This window comes from Rhinopithecus roxellana, chromosome 21 (genome assembly GCF_007565055.1).
Source record: "Rhinopithecus roxellana isolate Shanxi Qingling chromosome 21, ASM756505v1, whole genome shotgun sequence".
NCBI classification, from domain to species: domain Eukaryota; kingdom Metazoa; phylum Chordata; class Mammalia; order Primates; family Cercopithecidae; genus Rhinopithecus; species Rhinopithecus roxellana.
The window spans coordinates 65,437,381-65,450,916 of record NC_044569.1 but is presented as its reverse complement, the minus strand read 5'-3'; positions in this window follow the sequence as shown (position 1 = coordinate 65,450,916).

Sequence of the window (13,536 nt, the reverse complement as noted above, 5' to 3'; positions counted from 1 at the left end):
TGTGTCCAGAATGGTATTTCCTAGGTTTTTTCAATGGTTTTTATAATTCTCGGTCTTACATTTAAGTCTTTAACCCATTTTAACTAGATTTTTGTGTATGATGAAACAAAGAGGTCTAGTTTCAATCTTCTGTGTATGGCTAGCCAGCTATCCCAGCATCATTTACTTAATAAGGAGTCCTTTCCCCATTGCTTGTTTTTGTCAGCATTGCCAAACATCAGATGATTGTAGGTGTGTGGCTTTACTTCTGGGTTATCTGACCTATTACTTTGGTCTATGTGTCTGTTTTTGTGCCAGTATCATACTTTTTTGGTTATTGCAGCCTTGTAGTATACTTTGAAGTCAGGTAATCTGATGCGTTCAGCCTTGTTCCTTTTGCTTAGGATTGCTTTGGCTATTTGGGCTCTTTTCAGTTCCCTGTGAATTTTAGAATAGTTTTGTATAAATTCTATGAAAAAATTACATTGGTAGTTTGATAGGAACAGCATCGAATTTGTGAATTGCTTTGGGCAGTATGGCTATTCTAACAATATTCATTCTTCCTATCCATGAGCATGGAATGTTTTTCCATTTGTTTGTGTCATCTCTGATTTATTTCAGCAATGCTTTATAATTCTTCTGGTAGAGCTCTTTCATCATCCTGGTTAGCTATAGTTGTAGGTATTTTATTCTTTAGGGGGGCTATTGTGAATAGGATTGTATTCCTGACTTGGCTCTCAACTTGGATGTTATTGGTGTATAGAAATGCTGCTGATTGTTTGCATTTGATTTTGAAACTTTACTGAAGTTATTTATCAGTTCTACAAGCCTTTGGGCAGAGACTGGGGGGTTTTCTAGGTATAGAATCATATTGTCTGCTAAGAGGTACTTTAACTTCTTCTGTTTCTATTTGGATGTCTAGTATTTCTTTCTCTGGCCTGATTGCTCTGGCTAGAAATTACAGTACTATGTTGAATATTCGTGGTGAGAGTAGACATCTTTGTCTTGTTCCAGTTCTCAAGAGGAATGTTTCCAGCTTTTGCCCATTCAGTATGATGTTGCTGTGGTTGCCATTATTGGCTCTTGTTATTATGAGGTGTGTTCCTTTGATGTCTAGTTCACTGAGGGTTTTTAACACAAAGGGGCGAAAGGGATGTTGAATCTGTGAAAAGCCTTTTCTCCATCTATTGAAATGCTCATGTAGTTTTTGTTTTTAGTTCTTTTTATGCAATGAATCACATTTTTTGATTTTCATATGTTGAACCAAACTTGCATCCCAGGAATAAAGCCTACTTGATAGTGTGTATTCAAGTTGCTAATAAGGATATACTTGAGACAGGGTAATATATAAAGGGAAGAGGCTTAATTGACTCACAGTTCTCCATGGCTGGGGAGGCCTCACAATCATGGCAGAAAGCAATGAGAAAAAAAGTCACATCTTACGTGATGGTAGGCAAGAGAGAGCATGTGTAGGGGAACTCCCCTTTATAAAACCATCAGATCTCGTGAGACTTATTCACTATCACAAGAACAGCAGGGAAAGACCTGCCCCCATGATTCAATTACCTCCCACCAGGTCCCTCCCATGACACTTGGGAATCTGGGGAGCTACAATTTAGGATAAGATTTGGGTGGGGACACAGCCAAACCATATCATTCCACCCCGGCCCCTCCCAAATCTCATGTCACATTTCAAAACCAGTCATGTCTCCCTCCCCAACACTCCCTCAAAGTCTTAACTAATTTCAGCATTAACTTAAAATTCCACAGCCCAAAGTCTCATCTGAGACAAAGCAAGTCCCTTCTGCCTATGAGCCTGTAAAATCAAAAGCAAGTTGGTTACTTCCTAGATACAATGGGGTTTCAGGCATTGGGTAAATACAGCTGTTCCAAATGAAAGATATTGGTCAAAACAAAGGGCTACAGGCCCCATGCAAGTGCGAAATCCAGTGAGGCAGTCAAATCTTAAAGCTCCAAAATGATCTCCTTTGACTCTGTGTCTCACATCCAGGTCACAGTGATGCAAAAGGTGGGTTCTCATGGTCTTGGGCAGCTTTGCCCCTGTGGCTTTGCAGGGTACAGCCTCCCTCCTGGCTGCTGTCATGTGCTGATGTTGAGTGTCTGTGGCTTTTCTAGGTGCATAATGCAAGCTGTAGGTGGACCTACCATTCTGGGATCTGGAGGATGGTGGCCCTCTTCTCACAGCTCCACTAGGCAGTGTCCCACTGGGGACTCTGTTTGGGGGCTCAAATACCACATTACCCTTCTGTGCTGCCCTAGCAGAGGTTCTCCATGAGTGCCCTGCCCCTGCAGCAAACATGTGCCTGGACATATAAGTGTTTCCATACATCCTCTGAAATCTGGGCAGAGGTTCTCAAACTTCAGTTCTTGACTTCTGTGTACCTGCAGGCTCAATATTATATGGAAGCTGCCAAGGCTTGGGTCTTGCACCCTCTGAAACCACAACCTGAGCTGTACCTTGGCCCCTTTTAGCCATGACTGGAGCAGCTGTGATGTAGGGCACCAGGTCTCTAGGCTGCACACAGCAGGGGTGCCCTAGAGCTGGCCTAGGAAACCATTTTTTCCCCTTAGATTTCAGGTCCTGTGATGGGAAGGGTTGCCATGAAGGCCTCTGACATGCCCTAGAGACATATTTTTCCTATTGTTTTGGTGATTAACATTGGACTCCTCATTACTTATGCAAATTTCTGCAGCTATCTTGAATTCCTTCCCAGAAAATGGGTTTTTCTTTTCTATTGCATCATCAGCCTTCAAATTTTCCAAACTTTATGCTGTGCTTCCTCTTGAATGCTTTGCTGCTTAGAAATTTCTTCCACCAGATACCCCAAATCATCTCTGTTAAGTTCAGAGTTCCACATATCTCTAGTGCATGGGAAGAACACCACCAGTCTCTGCCAAATGACAGCAAGAGTCACCTTTGTTTCAGCACATTCCTCATCTCCATCTGAGAACACGTCAGCCTGGACTTTATTGTCTGTATCGCTATCAGCATTTTGGTCAAAGCCATTCAACAAGTCTCTAGGAAGTTCCAAACTTTCCCACATTTTCCTATCTTCTTCTGAGCCCTCCAAACTGTTCCAACATCTGCCTGTTACCCAGTTTCAAAGTCACTTCCACATTTTTGGGTATCTTTATAGCCTTGGCACCCCATTCTACCAGTACCAATTTACTGGATTAGTCTGTTCTCACCCTGCTAATAAAGACATACCTGAGACTGGGTAATTGATAAAGGAAATGTTGTAAATAATTAATAATTGACTCACAGTTCCACATGACTTGGGAGTCCTCACAGTCATGGTGGAAGGCAAATGAGGAGCAAAGTCATTTCTTACATGGCAGCAGGAGAATGAGGAGCAGTCACATCTTACATGGTGGCAGGCAAGAGAGAGTGTGTGCAGGGGTACTCCCTTTTATAAAAAACCATCGGATCTCATGAGACTCATTCACTGTCCTGAGAACAACACAGGAAAGAACCACCCCTCCACCATGATTCAATTATCCCCCACAGGGTCCCTCCCACACCACATGGGAATTATAGGAGCTACAATTCAAGGTGAGACTTGGGTATGGACACAGCCAAACCACATCCTCGTGGTAGATGGGTTTTTTGTTGTGCTGCTGGATTTGGTTTACTAGTATTTTGCTGAGGATTTTGGAGTCTAAGTTCATCCAAATGAACTGGAATATTGGCCAGAAGTTTTCTTTTTTTCTTGTGTCTCTGCCAGGTTTTGGTATCAGAAATATTCTGGCCTCATAGAATGTCTTGGGAGGAGTCCTTCCTCCTCAATTTTTTGGAATCATTTCAGTAGGATTGGAACCAGTTCTTCTTTGTACCTCTGGTAGAATTCAGCTGTGAATCCATCTGGTCCAGGGCTTTTTATGGTTAGGAAATTTTTTTTATTACTGATTCAATTTTGGAACTCTTTATTGGTCTATTCAGGATTTCAATTTCTTCCTGGTTCAATATGGGAGGTTGTATTTTTTCCAGGAATTTATCCATTTCTTCTTGGTTTTCTAGTTTGTGTGTATAGAGGTATTCATAATAGTCTCTGGGGTATTTTAACATTTCTGTGGGGTAGGTGGTAATGCTTTGTCATTTCTGATTGTGTTTATTTAGATCTTCTCACTTTTTCTTTTATTAATCTAGCTAGCTATCATTGTTGTTTATTCTTTTGAAGAAGCTACATTTAGTTTTGCTAATCCTTTGTATGGATTTTTATGTCTCAGTTTCATTCAGTTCAGCTCGGATTTTGATTATTTATTTTCTTCTGCTAGCTCTTGGTTTGCTTTTGTTTTTCTAGTTCTTCTAGATGTGATGTTAGCTTGTTAATTTGAGATTTTTCTAACTTCTTCATGTAGGTGTTTAGCACTGTAAACTTTCTTCTTATCACTGCTTTAACTGTGCCCTAGAGATTCTAGTATGTTGTGTTTTTGTTTTCATTAGTTTCAAAGAATTTCTTGATTTCTGACTTAAATGTATTCTTTACCCCAATGTGATTCAGGAGTAGCTTGTTTAATTTCCAGATAATTGTATGGTTTTAAGAGATCTTCTTGGTATTGACTTCTATTTTTATTGTAATGTGGTCTGAGAGTGTGGTTGGTATAATTTTTTTAATTTGTTGAGAATTGCTTTATTGCTAAGTATGTGGTTAATCCTTAGAGTTTATGCTGTATGCAGATGAGAAGAATATATATTCTGTTGTTGGGTGGAGGGTTCTGTAGATGTCTGTTAAGTCCATTTGGTCAAAAGTCAAGCTTATGTCCTGAATATCTTTGTTAGTTTTCTGCCTTGATAATTTGTCTAATCCTGTTAGTGGGTCTTGAAGTCTCCCACTATTATTGTGTGGTTCTCTAAGTCCCTTCATAGGTCTCTAAGAACTTGTTTTATGTATTTGTGTGGTCCAATGCTGGGTGCATATGTATTTAGGATAGCTAAGTCTTCTGGTTGAATTGAACCTTTATCATTACGTAATGCTCTTATTTGCTTTTTTTAAATATCATTGTTGGTTTAAAATCTGTTTTGTCTGAAATAATAATAATAGTCACTGCTCATTTTTGTTTTCCAATTTCTTGATAAATCTTTTATCTCTTTACTTTGAGTCTATGGGTGTTATTTCATGTGAGATGGGTCTGTTGAAGACAGCATGCAGTTAGGTCTAGCTTTTTAATCCAATTTGCTACTTTGTGCCTTTTAAGTGGGTCATTTAGCCCATTTCTATTCAAGGTCAATATTAATTTATGAGGATTTGATACTGTTATCATATTGTTAGCTGGTTGTTATGTAGACTTGATTGTGTGGTTGCTTTATAGTTTCACTGAGCTAAGTGCTTAAGTGTGTTTTTGAGGTGGCAGATATTGGCCTTGTCTTTCCATGCTTAGCACTACCTCAAGGACCTCTTGTAATGCAGGTCTGGTCATAACAAATTTCCTTAGTATTTTCTTGTCTGAAAAGGATTTTATTTCTCCTGTGTTCATGAAGCTTTGTTTGTGAATACAAAATTCTTGGTTGAAATTTCTTTTCTTTAAGATGCTGAATATAGGCCCCCACTCTCTTCTGGCTTGTAAGGATTCTGATGAAAGGTCCACTGTTAGCCTGATGGGGTTCCCTTTACAGTGACCTGTCCTTCTCTCTAGCTGCCTTTATTTATTTATTTATTTATTTATTTATTTATTTTTTACATGTTGACCTTGGAGAATCTGATTATTGTGTGTCTTAGGGATGGTGATCTTATATCGTATCTCACAGGGGTTCTCAGAATTTCCTGAACTTCACGTTGACTTCCCTAGCTAGGTTGAGAAAATTTTCATGGGTGATATCCTCAAATATATTTTCTAAATTGCTTACTCTCTCTCCAGCTCTTTCAGGAATGCAAATGAGTCATAGGTTTAGTCTCTTTACATAATCCCATAGTTTTCAGAGGTTTTGTACCTTCTCTAAAATTCTTTTGCTTTTTTATTTCTGCCTGTGTTGATTGCAAGTAGTGATCTTTGAGGTCTGAGATTCTTTCCTCAGCTTTGTCTATTCTCTTGTTAATACTTCTAATTGCATTATAAAATTCCTGTAATAAAATTTTTCATTTCTAAAAGTTCAGTTTGGTTCTTTCTTCAAATGACTATGTCATATTTCAGCTCTTGGATAATTTTACAGATTTCCTCAGATTTGTTTTCAACCTTCTTTGGTATCTTATTGAGCTTCAGAATATTTTAGATTTGTAGAGATCTGTGATAGCTACACGTAGATGACTCCTTCATTCTTCAGGTCTTAAATATCCTGTCCTCAGAGAGGTTTTTGTTGACACAACCCTATCTAAAGAAACCTTCTCTCTGTCCAAGTACTTTTTCTCTTAGACATCACTTTGTTTCATCTCTTTAGAGTACTTATCATAATGTTTAATTATCTAATTTTTTAAAAGTACTTTGGAATTATTGTCTATTTTTTCCCTTTAGAATGGAAATTCCATGAGAACAGGGACCTTGCTTATCTGGTGTATCAATACCTAACTCAATCTTAGGCACATAGTAAACACTCAGTAAATAATTGCTAAATGTGTGGATTAATAAAGACAGAAGACAGAGTACTGTCAAGATCACTCAGTATTGTCAATAATTCATCAACAGTACGCTGATGTGATAGGGGAGTACAAAGAATTATGTGTCTTCCAGTAACTTTTTTTATTCCTATAAATTAGGCATTTATAAGCACACTTAGTTGTACAAATATTGCCCTATATGCTAGGTATGAAAGAAAAACAACTTTGTCATTCCAAACCAAATTTCTATTTTGAGCACTAGTTCAGCCGGTAGAAGCTTAATTAAAACAGTTTGGCACTAACCCTACTGAGTTGTAATTTCATGTGGCTGAAATATCAACAAAGTGTTCACAGTTTGTATTAGAATAGTGGTCATGATTTAGCCACAGTGGCCCCAGTGAGATGTATGTCGCCCACTGTTTAACCTATCCTGTCCAGATAAAAATACCCCTTGTTTCTGTCCTGAAATTTTCCGTGTTATCTTCTTCCATATAATTAAACCTTGATCATCAGTACCATATGTCTATGTTGGCTCACAAAAATAGGGAATGACAGAGTGGAAGGTATCTATTAGAAGCAACTTAAAACAACAACTATTTATTTGCTCCTAATTCTGCAGGTCAGCAATTTGTGCAAGGCTCTGCTAGGATGGCCCATCTCTGTTCCATGTACTGTTGGCTGAACTTATTTGCACATTTAGCAAGTAGGCTGCAGCTGACTTGTCTGAACACCCTCACTCACATGTCTGAAAGGTACTTGGGGCTATGAGCCAGGGCACCTCAGTTCTGTCCACATAGCAGTTGGGTTTTAGGAGAACAAGTCCTAATGGACAAGCCTTTATTCAGCCTCTATTTGTATTGCATTTGCTAATGTGTCATGGGCCAAAGAAAGTCACATAGCCAATCCTAGAATCACTGAGGGAAGGAATGACACAAAGATGCAAGCATGGGGAGAAGTGAGTCATTACGGGAACATGCCAGGTGATGTTTGTAGTCAGCAATATGTCAGAGGCTATATCCTTTAGAAAACATTGTTTTATCATAAAATATGTTTAAGACAAACCAGCTCAGAGATCACATAATTAGAAAAGAGAGGCTGGAGGTTTTGTATCGTCAGTGCTTTCATGTCTGAGGCAATGTTGCCTGATAATGCATTGTTGGATGCATCAGTATGAAATCCAAGGCAGAGTTAAAAGGCTTTTTAAGTAAATCCTTGCTATACAAAAGTGAAGCCACCACATACTGAAAACAACTCATATGCATTCTAAGGAACAAAGAAGAACACATCAGGAATTAAGGCAGCGTTTGTGGCTACTTAGAAAATCATTAGCTTAGCAAATCTTTCTTATGTCATTGGTATTTCAGGCAGCTTAGTGGAAAGCGATGTTATTTTGCTTTTATTAAGCATCAAATATTTAATACATTCATATAACACATTTTGAGGAAAATCACCCTTATCCAAGAGGCAATCTTGACTGTGCCATGCTATCAAACTTTATTGCTCATTTGGCAGGCATGAGGAAGAGTTCATAGTTCTAATGAAACAGGAAATATTTTGATTAGCATAGCAATTTTTTATTGAAACATTTATAGTATTCTAAAATGACTAAGTAACAATAATTAATGCCATATTCACTTCTTATTGTAAAATAAAGATGGTTATTATCATCATGAAGTCTAAGATAAAATGGGTTGCTTTATTGCAAATCAAGTCATGAAGTGGAACATGCAGATTGTACAAAGCCATTTCTCTAATCGATTCCCTGCTCACACAGTCAGGGAACTGTTCTTTGGTAGTGCAAGCATCACACAAAGCGAAGTATTTCCTATATGTCAATGGAAGTCTGTGGGTGGGACAAAGTTGTAAAATAACAAAGTGAGACAGAACCTCCAGAGACAAGTATGAACAACTTGCTGAGGGCATATTCTGGTGCATCAGATAAAACCGGTTAGATAACAAGATAACAATATAACCTTCCAACCTAGCCATCTAAGAATCACCACTACAGCCCTATCGTAGCATACGAAAGAAAAGAGAAACTCATGTTTAACATGTTTGCCAAGAAGTCGTCTTGATTATTTCATATGCACTATTTCCCTTAGACATAGGAAAACCCCGTGTCTGCCAGTCGATTCATGATACCGTTGACTAATTGATAAAGCAGTTCTTAGGCCATGATATATATATGTGTGTGTGTGTGTGTGTATATATACACACATATATACACACATATATACATATACATATATACACTTACGTATACACACATACACACATGTATGTACACACATACATGCATGTATATATACACATACACACAAATACATATATATAACACAGACACACACACACATACACACACATATATACACACATACATACACAGCCAAAAGAGGAAAATAAATGGAAAGCGACAAAGAAAGGGAATGATTTTTATATTTTTTCCCCTACAGTGCATTATTATTATTTATTAATGCAGTTCTGGATTTTCTTACAGTGGCTCTGTCTGCTAGAGAACTATCTTTACATAAGCAGACCATAAAATAAAGCAAACACTTAACCTTCTACTTTTGCTTATTTATTATCATCAAAATTACTTACGTGTAAAATCTATAGCTTAATCACATATTTTATTTTATTTTATTTTATTTTATTTTTATTTTATTTATTTATTTACTTCTTGAGATAGGATCTCATTCTGTCACCCAAGCTGGAGTGCTGTGGTATGATCACAGCTCATTGCAGCCTTGAACTCCTGGGCTCCAGTATCCTCCCATTTCAGCCTCCTGAGCAGCTGGGACTGCAGGTGTGTATCACCATGCCTGGCTAATTTTTGAAAGTTTTTTGTAGAAATAGGGTCTTACTGTATTGCCCAAACTGGTCTTGAACTCCTGGCCTCAAGTGATCCTCCCACATCAACCTCCCAAAACACTGGAATTACAGGTGTGAGCCACTGCCATTACTAGTCTTTGGTTTGAACACCGTATGTTGCACGCTTAGCAAATGGACATTTGGATAGTTTCCAATTTGGGGTTATTGTGATAATGTTTCTATGAATATTAATAGAGTATGTTTTGGAAAGATACACATTTTGGTTTAGTATATATTTTTAGTTCAGAAGATGTGCAACTGATTAGCTTTGGTAGACAGTGCCAGTTTTCCAAGGTAATTGAATCAATCTTATTTCCACCATTGTGTATGCATATTCTGGTTGCTTAACATTCTCAACCAAATTAAATATATATTTTTAAATTTTCATTCTAGCAGTTCTTCTGTGTGTGTAATGGTATTGCATTATGGTTTTAATTTTCTTCTCCCTCATGACAAATGTTGCCTTTTCATTATTGGTCGTGTGTCCATGCTGGAGTAGAGTTTTTAAAGAGCACTTTTCTTTGCACAAAGGAAAGGTACTTGGAAGAATGATAGTGTTTCCTGACCGCTTCAGCCAGAGAACAAAAGCAAAAACAAAAACAAAAGTGACAGAGAGTGTCTTTTTTTGTTTGTTTGTTTTTTTGATACGGAGTTTCACTCTTGTTGCCCAGGCTGGAGTGCAGTGGTGTGATCTTGGCTCACCACAACCTCTGTCTCCCGGGCTCAAGCGATTCTCCCGCCTCAGTCTCCCGAGTAGCTGGGATTACAGGCATGTGCCACCACACCTGACTAATTTTGTATTTTTAGTAGAGAGGTGTTTCTCCATGTCGGTCAGGCTGGTCTCAAACTCCCAACCTTAGGTGATCCACGCACCTCGGCCTCCCAAAGTGCTGGGATTGCAGGTGTGAGAGTGTCTTTTGTTGTTGTTCAGCCTATTTGCCCTTATTTGAAAAATAAACTTGGCTAGGAGGATTAGGCCCTGTGATTGGCCAGCCTGGGTCTCACCCATTCTTCTGTGACCAGAGAGGGGAATGAACTGTGATTGGGAGCTCCCACTAGAGCAGTTTAGTGGAACTGGGGAAAGATCAGCTATGTAAAATATAATGTAGAAAACAGTAGTTCTGCTGCATTTAGGAATCAGTCTATTTGAGCACCTCTCTTAGTAACACAGATATACAGTTACACCCATTGCCTTGAGTTATGCTATAATAGGAACCTTTACGGCCTGATAAAGGATGTACCAGCACAATCCCATTGGTATGCTGTGTTGTTTCAATGTCATTAGAACCTCTGAGAAGGACTGAACTGTCCCAACTGAGTTTTCTCAGCAGAAAGTACCTCCAAGAGCCCCAAAGGGAGGTAAAGAAATATTGATTAGCAAGAACATTATTACAGCAATGGGTAGGGCTGCATCTGAATGGGCAGTATCACTTTTTAATAGTGATTTACTGTCAGCTAAGAAGCAGTGGCAAAGAAGCAATAGCAGTCCAAATTGGGGCTTGCTATTGGATTGATCCCTCTCCGGTATTCCATTTACATGAAGTTTGTAATAAAGTAATCTAGCTTTTTTGTAGAGTAAGATTTATCATATGTATTTTCTACTTTTTCCCATAACAATACTATAGATCTATTTAATTTAATTTAATGATTGAATAGTACTCAGAGTATTTTATTTCATAGAATTTATCCAACCAATCTCTCCTTGATGGATGTTAAGAGTTATTTCTACTTTTTTACTATCATCAAAAATGCTTCAATTAATATCATTGTGAACTTGTTTGTTTCCTGTGGATAAATACCTAAAAGTGGAACCTCTGTGTCAAAATGATTCACATTTAATATTAAATACTAGACAGATGTCCTCCCAAAAGATGGCACTAATGTAACAAACTAAAGAATTCCCTGTTGGAAAATATTTACAATATTTGTAAAGTTTTCCTTTAACAGTGCTGCAGTAACCATTCTTAAAGACAAATCTTTGTACATATGTGAATATTTCTGAAGCGAAGAGTACTAGAAATGTAATTGCTTGGAGATATGGTTTGGCTCTGTGTCTTCACCCAAATCTCATGTTGAATTGCAATTCCCACGTGTCAAGGGAGGGACCTGTAATCCCCACATGTCAAGGGACAGAGGTTATTGGATCATGGGGGCTGTTTCCCCCATGCTGTTCTCATGATAATGAGTGAGTTCTTACGAGAGCTGATAGTTTTATGAGTATTTGGAAGTTCCTCCTTCTTTCTTATCTCTGCCTTGTGAAGAAGGTGCCTGCTTCTCCTTCCACCAGGATGGTAAGATTCCTGAGGCCTCCCCAGGCATGCAGAACTGTGAGTCAATTAAACCTCTTTCCTTTATAAATTACCCAGTCTCAGGGAAGTTCTTTATAGCAGTGTGAAAACCGAATAATACACTTGGTCAGAGGGTATGCACATTTTAAAATTTGAATTAATAATACTGAAATGTTCTCCAGAAAGTGCTACCTGTTCAAATGTTCACCCTTTTCAAATGTTAGTGCCTGATTTCTCATAAAATGTTTAATGGCAATTATTGTCAATCTTTATAATTTTTGCAGCAGGGTGGGTAACAAATTATATCTTGTTTTATTTTACTTTTGCCTGGTTGCTAGTGAGAGTGACAATCTCTTCATATTTTTTTCATCCAGTTGTGTATATTCTGTAAGTTATCCATGCAATGCATCTACTTGGATTGCTCTTTTCCTCAGGAAAATGATTTTAAATTAACTTTACATATATATAAACATAGTTCTACATTCTCCTGAGAATTTTTATTTTTCTTAAAGTTTCAATAAAATACAAGTGACAGAGGTGGTGACTTTTTTGCTTTTCCTATTCTTGTTTCTACTTACAGGCTACCTCCAAGTTGCTCTGTAAATAAGCACGTTAATTTTTAGATCATTGAGGTGAATTTATTTTATGGTCATCACCCCGCACTCTAGATGCTCCAGAGGTCGAACCGTGTCCCTTCCTGCTAGGAGACAACCAAATATATTTCATCAAATTTGTTGCAACAGTAAAATCTTTTCTTATTTTGCTTTCCAGGACTAATACTGTTTCAACAAAAATCTTTCACAAAACATAGTGTGGAATCACATCTCCGAATTATGTTTGGATAAATAATATGAGTATTTCATTCACTTTAAAAGATATGGTACCAAATTATTAAAGAAAGGATGCACCTAAGACCTTTTAAAGAAAGAATCGTCATATGAGGGTATGAATGTGAAAAAGATGATATGGGGGAAAGAATTGGAAGACCTGGGTTTGGGCCCTTTTCTGGCACTAACTAGCAATCTGTTGGCTTCCTTTTCCTTGTAATATGTGTAAGTGGTGTTTGATAGTTTCTATGGTTCCTTTCTTGTATTGCCTTCTGTGCTATACAGGACAATTTTATGCCCTGTACTTTCTTAGCATGCTGATGTTCACAATGAACATAATCTTTTGAGATCAGTGAAAGACTGGTCACTTGTCCTCATGAAAGGACACCTGGACAGTGGCCTAGAATAAAATCAGAGGTGTTACCATAATCCTCCCCAACCACATAACATTTTTTATTCTCTACTCAAAACAGCATATTTACAGATAATTGGAGACTACAGCAACCATTCCAACTGGCAGTCAGATTTATAGAGAATTTAAAACTTAATTCAGCAGTGAAATTTGTCAGTCAGAATGACTGACATCTTAACAACTCCAAACCTACATTTTAATTTGTCATTTGGAGACCAATCATTCCTTGTCAGTTTTAAGCTGACTCGATGTAAACTTTTAAACTTAAAACAATGTAAATATTAAAAAACAATAAAGTGTTCTCTTTTGAAGTTGGTAAATCAGATTTTAAAATATGTCTTAAACACGTGAAAGAAAGAATTCTCCCATTGACATTCTAGTATTTCTATTCTTGAGCTCTCTTAACTGTATTTGCTTCAGTGAACCAGGAACATATAAATCAAAGTCCTGAGTAGAATTACGAGACCTATAGATGATTATTTTAGCCATTAAATTATAAAAGGCTCAATTTTAAAAAATTGGAAAAAATCTCTACTTATGCAGTTTACTTCATTGAAATTGTTATTTTCATGATTGGGGCCAATTCAATAGAAAGTGACAGAAGATGC